This window comes from Arachis hypogaea, chromosome 5 (assembly GCF_003086295.3).
Source record: "Arachis hypogaea cultivar Tifrunner chromosome 5, arahy.Tifrunner.gnm2.J5K5, whole genome shotgun sequence".
Lineage (NCBI taxonomy): Eukaryota > Viridiplantae > Streptophyta > Magnoliopsida > Fabales > Fabaceae > Arachis > Arachis hypogaea.
The window spans coordinates 14,652,314-14,665,732 of NC_092040.1; the positions used below are offsets into that span (position 1 = coordinate 14,652,314).

The 13,419-nt window shown below is 35.3% G+C and overlaps 2 non-coding genes across 2 annotated transcripts; one reads left to right on the top strand and one right to left on the bottom strand.

The window, feature by feature from the left end:
• The first annotated feature begins 581 nt into the window (after positions 1–581).
• LOC112804746 (small nucleolar RNA R71) lies at positions 582–689 on the top strand. The gene has a single exon (XR_003203362.1). It is a non-coding gene; the product is annotated as a small nucleolar RNA R71 (small nucleolar RNA).
• A 12,326-nt stretch (positions 690–13,015) lies between these two features.
• Positions 13,016–13,123, bottom strand: LOC112804931 (small nucleolar RNA R71). The gene has a single exon (XR_003203547.1). It is a non-coding gene; the product is annotated as a small nucleolar RNA R71 (small nucleolar RNA).
• Positions 13,124–13,419: the final 296 nt, after the last annotated feature.

Consider the following 13,419-nt stretch of genomic DNA (forward strand, 5'->3'; position numbering starts at 1 on the left):
GTGGCCTTAGATAGATCAGAGACTATGTTTGCTAAGCTAGAGGGGCTCTGCTCAGAATTCTCTGCTGTTGCTGAGAAGATGATGGAAAAGGCTTGCTATTGCTGAACCTATTTCTTCCATGATTATTAAAGCCTTGTTGAGGCTTTTGTTGATCCTTCCTTGAGAAATTTGGAGGTGTTTCCAAAGGCTTCACCCATGTAATTTACCTCTGCCATTGCAGGGTTTTCAGGATTATAAGCTTCTTCTTCAGAAGATGCTTCTTTAGTATTGTTGGATGTATTTTGCAATCCATTCAGACTCTGAGATATCATGTTGACTTGCTGAGTCAACATTTTGTTCTGAGCCAGTATGGCATTCAGAGCATCAATTTCAAGAACTCCCCTTTTTTTAGGCGTCCCATTACTCACAGGATTCCTCTCAGAGGTGTACATGAATTGGTTATTTGCAACCATGTCCATGAGTTCTTGAGCTTCTGCAGGCATTTTCTTTAGGTGAATGGATCCACCTGCAGAATGGTCCAGTGACATCTTAGAAAGCTCAGATAGACCATCGTAGAATATATTTAAAATGGTCCACTCTGAAAGCATGTCAGAAGGACACTTTTTGGTCAACTGCTTGTATCTTTCCCAAGCTTCATAGAGGGATTCACCATCTTTTTGCTTGAAGGTCAGAACATCCACTCTAAGCTTGCTCAGCTTTTGAGGAGGAAAGAACTTGGCAAAGAAGGCCGTGACCAGCTTATCCCAAGAGTCCAGGCTATCTTTAGGTTGTGAGTCCAACCATGTTCTAGCTCTGTCTCTTACAGCAAAAGGGAAAAGCATGAGCCTGTAGACTTCAGGATCTACTCCATTAGTCTTAACAATATCACAGATCTGCAAGAATTCAGTTAAAAACTGATAGGGATCTTCTGATGGAAGTCCATAAAAATTGGAAGTAGGTGTAGTATAATCACCAAGCATCCTCCTTGCGCCTCCACCATTGTTATTGGGTTCGGCCATGTCTTTTTTTTCGAGATTCTCTGTAAGGTTTTCTCTGGAATGTTGAGCTTTAGCTTCTCTTAGCTTCTTCTTCAGAGTCCTTTCAGGTTCAGGATCTGCTTCAACAAGAATGTCCTTTCCCTTGCTCCTACTCATATGAAAAAGAAGAAAACAGAAAAGAAAGAGGAATCCTCTATGTCACAGTATAGAGATTCCTTTATGTGAGTAGAAGAAGAAAAGAATAGAAGAAGGAGAAGAGAAAAATTCGAACACAGAGGAGAAGAGAGGGTTCAAATTTTTAGATGAAAAGAAGTGTTAGTAAATGAATAAATAAATAGAAGAAAATGAGAGAGAGAGAAATTCGAAAATTATTTTTGAAAAAGAGTTAGTGATTTTCAAAAATTGAGAGAAGAAGTACTATTAAAATTAAAATTTGAAACAATTAGTTAATTAAAAGAATTTTAAAAAAGAAGACGGAATTTTCAAAAATTAGAGAGAGAAAAGTAGTTAGGTGGTTTTGAAAAAGATAAGAAACAAACAAAAAGTCAATTAGATAGTTGAAAAAGAACTGAAAGTCAATTTTGAAAAGATAAGAAGTTAGAAAGATTTTGAAATCAAATTTTTAAAAAAAGACATGATTTGAAAAAGATATGTTTGAAAAGATATGATTGAAATTTATTTTGAAAAAGATTTGAAAAGGAGGTTAAAAAGATTTGATTTTTAAAATTAAAATTGATTACTTGACTAACAAGAAACAAAAAGATATAATTCTAGAATTTAAAGATTGAACCTTTCTTAACAAGAAAGTAACAAACTTCAAATTTTTGAATCAATCACATTAATTGTTAGTAAAGTTTTCGAAAATTATGAAATAAAATTAAGAAAAATATTTTGAAATCAATTTTTTAAAATTTTTGAAAATAATAAAAAATGAAAAAGATTTGATTTTTGAAAAAGATTTTGAAAAGATAGGACTTTTCGAGGAATCCTTCATCAGTGGTTGTGAATGACCGATTTTGCTCAATCTTTATGACTTGCTCCTACGGAACCGAGGTCGAAAAGATTGAGAAATAGAACCATCTGATTTGATTCGTTCTCATTTTTGAAATTGAAATCTTGACTTGACTAACAAGAAAAAACTAATTTTAAAAATTTTTTGACTAAGTCAACCCAAAGATTTCGAAAATTATGAGAGAAATAAGGAAAAGATATTTTTTTGATTTTTTTGAATTTTTAATGATGAGAGAGAAAAACCACAAAATGACTCAAAACATGGAAAATTAAGATCAAACTAGAAAAACATGCAAGAACACTATAAATGTCAAGATGTACACCAAAAACACTTTAAAGATCAAGATGAACATCAAGACTTATTTTTGAAAAATTTTCAAGAAAAGAAAAACATGCAAGACACTAAACTTAGAAATTTTTAATGCTTAGACACTAATAATTCCAAAATGCACATGAAAAACAAGAAAAAGCACAAAACAAGAAAATTTAAAGATCAAACAAGGAGACTTATCAAGAACAACTTGAAGATCATGAAGAACACCATGCATGAATTTTTCAAAAATTTTAGGAAAAAGAAAGCATGCAATTAACACCAAACTTAAAATTTGACACCAGACTCAAACAAGAAACATAAAATATTTTTGGTTTTTATGATTTTATTAATTTTTTTGGTTTTTTTTCGAAAATTAGTATTAGAAAAACGAAAAAGAAAAGAAAAAATTTTTTTTGAAAGATTTTTGAAAACTTTTTGAAAATAAAATAAGAAGAAAATTACCTAATCTGAGCAACAAGATGAACCGTTAGTTGTCCAAACTCAACAATCCCCGGCAACGGCACCAAAAACTTGGTGCACGAAATTGTGATCTCTAACAATGGCGCTCAACTTGGTATGCGCGTTTATAAACTCAGCACTTTCTTCACAACTTCGCATCACTAACCAGCAAGTGCACTGGGTCGTCCAAGTAATAAACCTTACGTGAGTAAGGGTCGATCCCACGGAGATTGTTGGTATAAAGTAGCTATGGTCATCTTGTAAATCTCAGTCAGGCGGATTCTAATAGTTATAATAGTTTTCGAATATAAAGATAAATAAAGCATAAAATAAAGATAAAGATACTTATGTAATTCAATGGTGGGAATTTTAGATAAGCGCATGAAGGTGCTGTATGGCTCTTTGAATGTCTGCTTCCCTGCTGTCTCCATCCAATCGTGTATATTCCTTTCCATGGCAAGCTGTATGTTGGGGGATCACCGTTGTCAATGGCTACCGTCCGTCCTCTCAGTGAAAATGGTCCAGGTGCTCTATCACAGCACGGCTAATCATCTGTCGGTTCTCGAACATGCTGGAATAGGATCCGTTAATCCTTTTGCGTCTGTCACTACGCCCAACACTCGCAAGTTTGAAGCTCGTCATAGTCATTCAATCCCTAAATCCTACTCGGAATACCACAGACAAGGTTTAAACTTTCCGGATTCTCAAGAATGTTGCCAATGGATTCTAGCTTATACCACAAAGATTATGGTTAAGGAACCCAAGAGATACTCGTTCTAGCTTATTTGCTTGTAGAACGGAAGTGGTTGTCAGGCACGCATTCATAGGTGAAAATGATGATGAGTGTCACATAATCATCACATTCATCATATTCTTAGGTGCTAATGGATATCTTAGAATAGAAATAAACAAGAGTTGAATAGAAAAACAGTAGTACTTTGCATTAATTCTTGAGGTACAGCAGAGCTCCACACCTTAATCTATGGTGTGTAGAAACTCCACCATTGAAAATACATAAGTGATAAAGGTGTTCATTGGTTCCGGCCCCAGAGAGGGAACCAGGATAACCAAGACGTCTAATACAATAGTAAAAAGTTCTACTTATACTAAACTAGTTACTAGGGTTTACAGAAATAAGTCTAAGTGTAGAAATCCACTTCTAGGGCCCACTTTGGTGTGTGCTTGGGCAGAGCTTGAGCTTTACACGTGCAGAGGCTTCTCTTTGGAGTTAAACTCCAAGTTGTAACATGTTTTTGGAGTTTAACTCTGGTTTGTGACGTGTTTCTAGCGTTTTACTCCAAAATGCAGCCTAGAACTGGTGTTGAACGCCAGTTTGTGTCATCAAAACTTGAATGAAGTACAAACTATTATATATTGCTGGAAAGCTCTGGATGTATACTTTGCAACGCAGTTCTGAGCGCGCCATTTGGAGTTCTGTAGCTCCAAAAAATTTATTTCGAGTGCAGGGAGGTCAGAATCCAACAGCATCAGCAGTCCTTTTTCAGCCTGAATCAGATTTTTGCGCAGATCCCTCAATTTTAGCCAGAAAATACCTGAAATCACAGAAAAACACACAAACTCATAGTAAAGTCTAGAAATGTGATTTTTTCATAAAAACTAATAAAAACATCCCTAAAAGTAGCTAGATCCTACTAAAAACTACCTAAAAACAATACCAAAAAGCGTATAAATTATCCGCTCATCAAATGCCAGACGTGGGCATCCACTGGGCATTGAACACCAATTCTTTACCCTTTTCTTGCGTTTGAACGCCCGAAGTATTCCTCTCTGGGCTCTTACTCTCTTCAAAGGAATGTTGGGCAGTGATTTGCTCATCCTCAGTCAATTGTTCCTTTCATGGCTTTTTGCTGCTTTGAGTTGAGGTATTTAATGTCTTCCCACTCCTTAAATGAACAGCTTGGCACTGTTCTGTTATCTGTTTGGATAACTGCTATTTTGTCTGATTCAATTATTTTTCCATATTCTGTTTAGCATCTTTGGTTTCTTGTAGCATTTCTTTGAATTCTGCTAGCTGTTTTATTAGAAAACATAATTGCTGATTGAGTTCAACAATGTGTTCTAGAGGACTAAGTTTAGAGGATACTGCCCTAGCCTCTTCTTTCATGGAGGACTCACTACTTAAGTACAGATGCTGATTTCTAGCAACTGTATCTATGAGCTCTTGAGCGTCTTCAATTATTTTTCTCATGTGTATAGATCCACCAGCTGAGTGGTCTAGCAATATCTGGGCTATTTTTGTAAGCCCATAGTAGAAGATGTTTAACTGCACCCACTCGAAAAACATTTCAGAGGGGCATTTCCTTAGCATCTCTCTGTACCTCTCCCAGGCATCATAAAGAGATTCATGATACACTTGTTTAAAGCCTTGGATGTCCAGCCTTAGCTGTGTCATCCTTTTTGGAGGGAAATATTGATTCAAAAATTTGTCTGACAACTATTTCCATGTCCTTATGCTGGCTTTGGGTTGGTTATTTAACCACCTCTTAGCTTGGTCTTTCACAGCAAATGGAAACAGCAATAATCTCTAGACATCCTGATCCACTTCCTTATCATGTACTGTGTTAGTAATTTGTAAGAACTATACCAGAAACTTAGTAGGTTCTTCCTGTAGAAGACGGGAATACTGGCAATTTTACTGCACCATGATAATGAGCTGAGGATTTAGCTCAAAAGTGTTAGCTCTTATGGGCGGTATACAGATACTACTCCCATATGAAGCAGTAGTGGGGTTAGCATATGACCCCAGAGTCCTTCTGGACTGTTCATTTCCACGTAGGTCCATGATGGAGAAAGGGAGATGATGTGGATTGGAGATAGAAATATTATATTTATTATTTAAATACTTTTTTTTTGAACACCGAAAATAAAAGAAGATAAAATAAAATAAAATAAAATAAATGAAAGATTTTGGGTGAGGATTTTCGAAAAATGAAGAGAGAGAAATTGGTTAGGAAGTTTTGAAAAAGATATGATTTTAGAAAATTTTTTACCAAGTCAACCCAAGGGATTCGAAATTTTTATGAGGAATTAAAGGAAAAGATATTTTTTAATTTTTTGAATTTAATGTGGAGAGAGAAAAATAACAAAATGACACCAAACTTGGAATTTTTAGATTAAAACAATGGAACAAACAAGAAAACTTTGAATGTCAAGATGAACACTAAGAACACTTTGAAGATCAAGATGGACACCAAGAAAATTTGAAAATTTTTAAGAAAATAAGAACACAAAGGACACCAAACTTAAAAATTTTTGTACTTGGAACTAATAATTCGAAAATGTATAAGATAATAAGCAACAAAAGACACCAAACTTAGAATTTTTAGAAAATCAAACACAAGTTTTTCGAAAATTAAAAGGAAAAACACAAATAGGACACTAAACTTAAAACATGAAACTAGACTCAAACAAAAGACTCCAATTTAGTGACTCTAAACCAACAAAAATAAATTATTCCTAATCTAAGAAACAAGATGAACCGTTAGTTGTCCAAACTCGAACAATCCGCAGCAATGGCGCCAAAAACTTGGTGCATGGATTTGTGGTCGCACAACTCCAATACAACTAACTAGCAAGTGCACTGGGTCGTCCAAGTAATACCTTACGTGAGTAAGGGTCGATCCCACGGAGATTGTCGGCTTGAAGCAAGCTATGGTTATCTTGTAACTCTTAGTCAGGAGATTAATGATAAAAATAATTTTTGTTTATGAAGAATAAATAACATGAAATAAAAAGTACTTGTGATTAAGTAATGAGGAACAGGTTGAGGTTTTGGAGATGCTCTGTCTTCTGAATCTCTGCTTTCCTACTATTGTCTTCTTCATGCATGCAAGGCTCCTTCCATGACAAGCTGTATGTTGGTGGATCACTGTTGTCAATGGGTACCATCCGTCCTCTCAATGAAAATGGTCCGACTACGGGTTACGTAGGGCTAATCATCTGTCGGTTCTCACTCGTGCTGGAATAGGATCCATTAATCCTTTTGCACACTATCAATGTGCCCAACATTTGTGAGTTTGAAGCTTGTCACAGTCACCCCTTCCTAGATCCTACTCGGAATACCACTGACAAGGTTTAGACTTTTCGGATCTCAAGAGTGCTGCCAATTGATTCAAGCTTATACCACGAAGACTCTGGTTTCACAGATTTGAACACTCTATTGTCAGGAGAGGCAATCAAACTCGTGAACCAGGAACCCAAGAGATACACACTCAATCTAAGGTAGAACGGAGGTGGTTGTCAGGCACACGTTCATAAGTTGAGAATGGTGATGAGTGTCACGGATCATCACATTCATCTTGTTGAAGTGCGAATGAATATCTTAGAATAGAAACAGAAATAATTGCATTAATCCATCGTGACACAGCAGAGCTCCTCACCCACAACCATGGTGTTTAGAGACTCATGCCGTAGAAGATACAAAATTTAGATATGACATGTCATGAGGTACCAAATGAATCTCTAAAAGTAGTTTTTATACTAAACTAGTAACCTAGGTTTACAGAAAATGAGTAAACTAAGATAGGTGGTGCAGAAATCCACTTTCGGGGCCCACTTGGTGTGTGTTTGGGCTGAGATTGAAGCTTTCACGTGCATAGGCTATTCCTGGAGTTAAACGCCAGCTTTAGTGCCAGTTTGGGCGTTTAACTCCAACTTTTATGCCAGTTCTAGCGTTTAACGCCAGAAAAGGGTAAAAAGCTGGCGTTTAAACGCCAGTTTGCACTATCAAATCTCGGGCAAAGTATGGACTATTATACATTGTTGGAAATCCCAAGATGTCTACTTTCCAACGCAATTGAGAGCGCGCAAATTGGGCTTCAGTAGATCCATGAAATTCATTTCGCGTGCAGGAGAATCAGAATCCAACAGCATCTGCAGTCCTTTTTCAGCCTCTGAATAAGATTTTTGCTCAGGTCCCTCAATTTCAGCCAGAAAATACCTGAAATTATAGAAAAACACACAAACTCATAGTAAAGTCCAGAAATGTGATTTTTTCATAAAACTAATAAAAATATACTAAAAAGCAACTAAAGCACACTAAAAATTACATGAAAATACCATCAAAAAGCGTATAAAATATCCGCTCATCAGCGTGCGAAATAGTATTAAATCAAAGGTCAAATTGGCATTATATTTATAGTTTATTTTTCCACTTAATGTCTTGATACATTATATTATAAATATTTTTAGATTCACTTTGTATCCTTAATCTTATCTATCAGGAGCTCCTAGACGGCTAGCTTTGAAAGATATAAGCTCTTCTCTTAATGTGATTAGACCTATGATTTTTAGTTTAAACTCTTCATCTAAACAAGACAATCATGGTAATTGATTATTTTCAGCTTACTATACATAAATTCAAATGTTTTGAACACAATAAGGAGTACTTTTTTTGAATGCTGCCATGAATGTTTTTAATCAAAATCCTAGGAACCTAGTGAGATATATACTTGGATTCTTGGAATAACTTGGATGATTAATATCAATAAAATAATCTGAGCAAGACTTATGGAATTTCATTCTGGTGTTAGTGTTTTCATAAGTTCAACAATTTTGAAAATCAAGTTACTTATGACACATATTCAGTCTCATCTGCAATATCAAATGTCAAGAGCATAAAAAAGATATATGAAAATTATACTCCAAAACACAAACTTTTGAAAGATGGTCAGGGATGTCAATGTGACCCATCAGAAGAGATTTGTAAATCAACCATAAATCAGACTGAAGGCTCTCCAAACGGTAATTGGCAACAGATTTTTCGACAGATTTTTCATATGTAATTTGAACCTTGGAAAATCATCCCACACTCTGAATACAGACAGAAAATCCATATGTAAATCCGTTAGTAAGGTAAAATATAATTTTTTTAGATTTTTCTATTGCAAAATAAACTTGTTTTCATACAAAATAAATATAAATTTAATACAAATTTTTATCTAATTTGTATTCGAATATTTATAATATTATAAAACATAAACAAATTCATCGTATTATCAAACTAAAAGAAAAGTACTATAAACAAGCTAGTCAATATAATTCAAAACATAAACAAAGTGTATTGATACATCAACTATAATTCAAGACAAATACCATTGAAAAAAAGAAAACTTGTAAAATCTGTACTGTAGCATACACTAAAGGTGCATGAAATAATCTGCTCTTTGATGAGCGGATAATTTATACGCTTTTTGGCATTGTTTTTAGGTAGTTTCTAGTATGTTTTAGTTACTTTTTAGTATATTTTTGTTCGTTTTTATGAAAAATTCACATTTCTAGACTTTACTATGAGTTTGTGTATTTTTGTGTGATTTCAGGTATTTTCTGGCTGAAATTGAGGGACCTGAGCAAAAATCTGATTCAGAGGCTAAGAAAGGACTGCATATGCTGTTGGATTCTGACCTCCCTGCACTCAAAGTAGATTTTCTGGAGCTACAGAAGCCCAATTAGTGCACTCTTAATTGCGTTGGAAAGTAGACATCTTGGGCTTTCCAGAAATCTATAATTGTCCATACTTTGCTCAAGACTTGATGGCTCAAACTAGCGTCCAAACGCCCACCAGAGACCCTTTTCTAGCATAAAACGCCAGAACTGGCACTAAAGCTGGAGTTAAACGCCCAAACTGGCACTCAAGCTGGCATTTAACTCCAAGGATGGCCTATGCACCTAAAAGCTTCAAAGCTCATCCCAAACACACACCAAGTGGGCCCCAAAAGTGGATTTCTGCACTATCTACTCATTTTTTGAAAACCCTAGTAACTAGTTTAGTATAAATAGTACTTTTTACTATTGTATTGGAGTCTTCTTCCTCTGTTTTCGAATTCTTATGCCATTTGGGAGGCTAGCCATTCGGCCATGCCTAGACCTTTTGTTCTTATGTATTTTTAACAGTGGAGTTTCTACACCTCATAGATTAAGGTGAGGAGCTCTGCTGTTCCTAATGAATTAATGCAAGTACTATTGTTTTTCTTTCAATTCATGCCTAATTCTTTTCCAAGATATACTCTCGTACTTAATTCAGTTAAGTCATACTAAAGGGGTGATCCGTGACAATCACCCACTATCTTCAATACTCGCTTAGCCAAGATCTGCGTGCCTGTCAACCACAAGCGGTCTACATGATGTTCAACGTAGTCATTGGACGCCAGCTGGAGTATATTCTCTTGGGTCTCTGATCAATGCATTTGACTAGCATCTCCTGACAACAGAGCATTCAAATCAGTGAGAATAGAAGCTTCGTGGTATAGACTAGAAATAATTGGCAGCATTCCTGAGATCCGGAAAGTCTAAACCTTGTTTGTGGTATTCCGAGTAGGATCTGGGAGGGGATGACTGTGATGAGCTTCAAACTCGCGACTGTTGGGTGCAGTGACAGTGTGCAAAAGGATCAATGGATCTTATTCCGACACAAGTGAGAACTGATAGATGATTATCCCTACGGTGAGAATCGTAGCTGGACCATTTTCCCTGAGAAGACAGATGGTAGCCATTGACAACGGTGATCCACCAGCTTATAGCTTGCCATGGAAGGGAGTGCGCATGATTGGATGGAAGCAATAGGAAAGCAGAGGTTCAGGAGCAACAAAGCATCTCCAAACGCTTATCTGAAATTCCCACCAATGAATTACATAAGTATATTTATTTTATTTTATGTTTTATTTTTCTTTTAATTATCAAAATCTCATAACCATTTGAATCCGCCTGACTGAGATTTACAGGACGACCATAGCTTGCTTCAAGCCGTCAATCTCCGTGGGATCGACCCTTACTCACGTAACGTATTACTTGGACGACCCAATGCACTTGCTGGTTAGTTGTGCGGAGTTGTGAAAAGTGTAATCATAATTTCATGCACCAAGTTTTTGGCGCTGTTGCCGGGGATTGTTCAAGTTTGGACAACTGACGGTTCATCTTGTTGCTTAAATTGGGTAATTTTATGTTATGTTTAAGCTTTTTGTTTTCATTTTTGAAAAATACAAAAAAAATAAAAAAATAAAAGAAAAATATTTTGTGTTTCCTGTTTGAGTCTAGTGTCAAATCCTAAGTTTGGTGTCAATTGCATGTTTTTAATTTTCCTAAGTTTTCAAAAAAAATTCATGCATTGTGTTCTTCTGTGATCTTCGAGTGGTTCTTTATGATTTCCTTTGTCTGATCTTATGATTTTCCTGTTTTGTGTTTTATGTTGTTTTTCATATGCATTTTCAAAATCATAGTGTTTGAACATTCAAAATTTCTAAGTTTGGTGTCTTGCATGTCTTTCTTTTCTTAAAAATTTTCAAAAATATGTCCTTGATGTTCATCATTATCTTCAAAGTGTTCTTGGTGTTCATCTTGACATTCAAAGTGTCCTTGCGTGCATTACTTTATTTTGATCTTGCATTTTTATGTTTTATTTCATTTTGTTGTTTTTCTCTCTCTTCATTAAAAATAAAAAAATAAAAAAAATATATCTTTTCAACTAAATAATACAGAGAAATGAAGATTCAGAACATAAAGCAGAAGAATCACAGAGAAACAGAGCTCATTGGCAATAAAACGCCAGTAAAGAGGCACTTTGGGCGTTAAACACCTGAATGGCTATCATTCTGGGCGTTTAACACCAGTAAAGCTATCATTCTGGGTGTTAAACGCCATAATGGGCAGCATTTTGGGCGTTTAACGCCAGAATGGGCAGGGTTCTGGGTGTTTGGAAAAACGCCCAGTAAGGAAGGATTCCTGGCGTTTAACGCCAGCCAGGGTATTTGGCTGGGCGTTAAACATCCAAAGAGGCAGCCACATGGGCGTTAAACGCCAGAATGGATATCATTCTGGGAGTTTAACGCCAGGATGACACAAGGGAGGTAATTTTGTTTCCAATTCGATTTTTCTCAATTTTTCATATTTTAATTCATAACTTTTTGCATCAACCATATTTTAAACATTCATTTTTCATTTTTCTTTTAATGTTTTTGAAAATTTTCAAACTAATTTTTCAAAAATCTTTTTCTTAATCTTATCTCATATTTTCAAAAATCCTTGCTAATAATTAATGTTTGATTAAAAAATTGCAAGTTTGTTACTTTCTTGTTAAGAAATGATCAATCTTTAAATTTAGAATCATATCTTTTAATTTCTTGTTAGTCAAGTCATCACTTTTTAAAAATCAAATCTTTTTCAATCATATCATTTTAAAAATCAAATTTTTTACAATCATATCTTTTCAATCATATCTTTTTAAAATCAAATCTTTTTAAATCATATCCTTTTTTTATTTTGATTTCAAAATCTTTTTTCTAACTTCTTATCTTTTCAAAATTATTTTCAAATCTTTTACAACTAATTACTATCTCTTATCTTTTTCAAAACAACCTAACCACTTTTCCACTTCCAATTTTCGAAAATCACTAACCACTTTTTCAAAAATCTTTTTAATTAAAACTAAAACAATTAGTTAATTAAAAATCTTTTTTTTAAATCTTTTTTTAATCTTTTTAGTTTTAATTTTCGAATACTCTCTCTCATCTCTTTCTATTTATTTGGTAACACTTATCTTCTACTTATAATTCGAACCCTCTCTCTCCCTCTGTGTTTGAATTCTTCTTATTCTCTCTCTATCTCATCCCTCTTTTCTTCTTTTCTTCTGACACATCAAGGAATCTCTATACTGTAACTAGAGGATTCCACTACTCCCTTTTGTTATCTTCTTTTTCATATGAGTAGAAACAGGGATAAAAACATTCTTGTTGAAGCTGATCCTGAACCTGAAACGACTTTGAAGAAGAAGCTAAGAGAAGCTAAAGCACAACACTCCGGAGAGGACCTTACAGAGAATTTTGAAAAAGAAGCAGACATGGCAGCCGAACCCAACAACAATGCTAGAGATGCAAGGAAGATGCTTGGTGACTATACTGCACCAACTTCCAACTTCTATGGAAGAAGCATCTCAATTCCTGCCATTGAAGCAAACAACTTTGAGCTTAAGCCTCAATTAGTTTCTCTAATGCAGCAGAATTGCAAGTTTCATGGACTTCCATCGGAAGATCCTCATTAGTTCTTAGCTGAATTCTTGCAGATCTGTGATACTGTCAAGACCAATGGGGTTGATCCCGAGGTCTATAGACTTATGCTTTTCCCCTTTGCTGTAAGAGACAGAGCTAGGATATAGTTGGACTCACAACCTAGAGAAAGCCTGAACTCTTGGGACAAGTTGGTCAATGCTTTCTTGACCAAATTCTTTCCACCTCAAAAGCTGAGCAAGCTTAGAGTGGACGTCCAAACCTTCAAACAGAAGGAAGGTGAATCCCTCTATGAAGCTTGGGAAAGATACAAGCAATTAAGCAAAAAGTGTCCTTCTGACATGCTTCCGAAATGGAGCATCATATGCATATTCTATGATGGTCTGTTTGAATTGTCCAAAATGTCATTGGACCATTCTGCTGCTGGATCTCTTCATCTGAAAACCCCTGTAGAAGCCCAAGAACTCATTGAGATGGATGCAAATAACCAGTTCATGTACACTTCTGAAAGAAACCCTGTGAATAATGGGATGACTCAAAAGAAAGGAGTTCTTGAGATTGATACTCTGAATGCCATATTGGCTCAGAATAAAATATTGACTTAGCAAGTTAATTTGATTTCTCAGAATCTGACTAGATTACA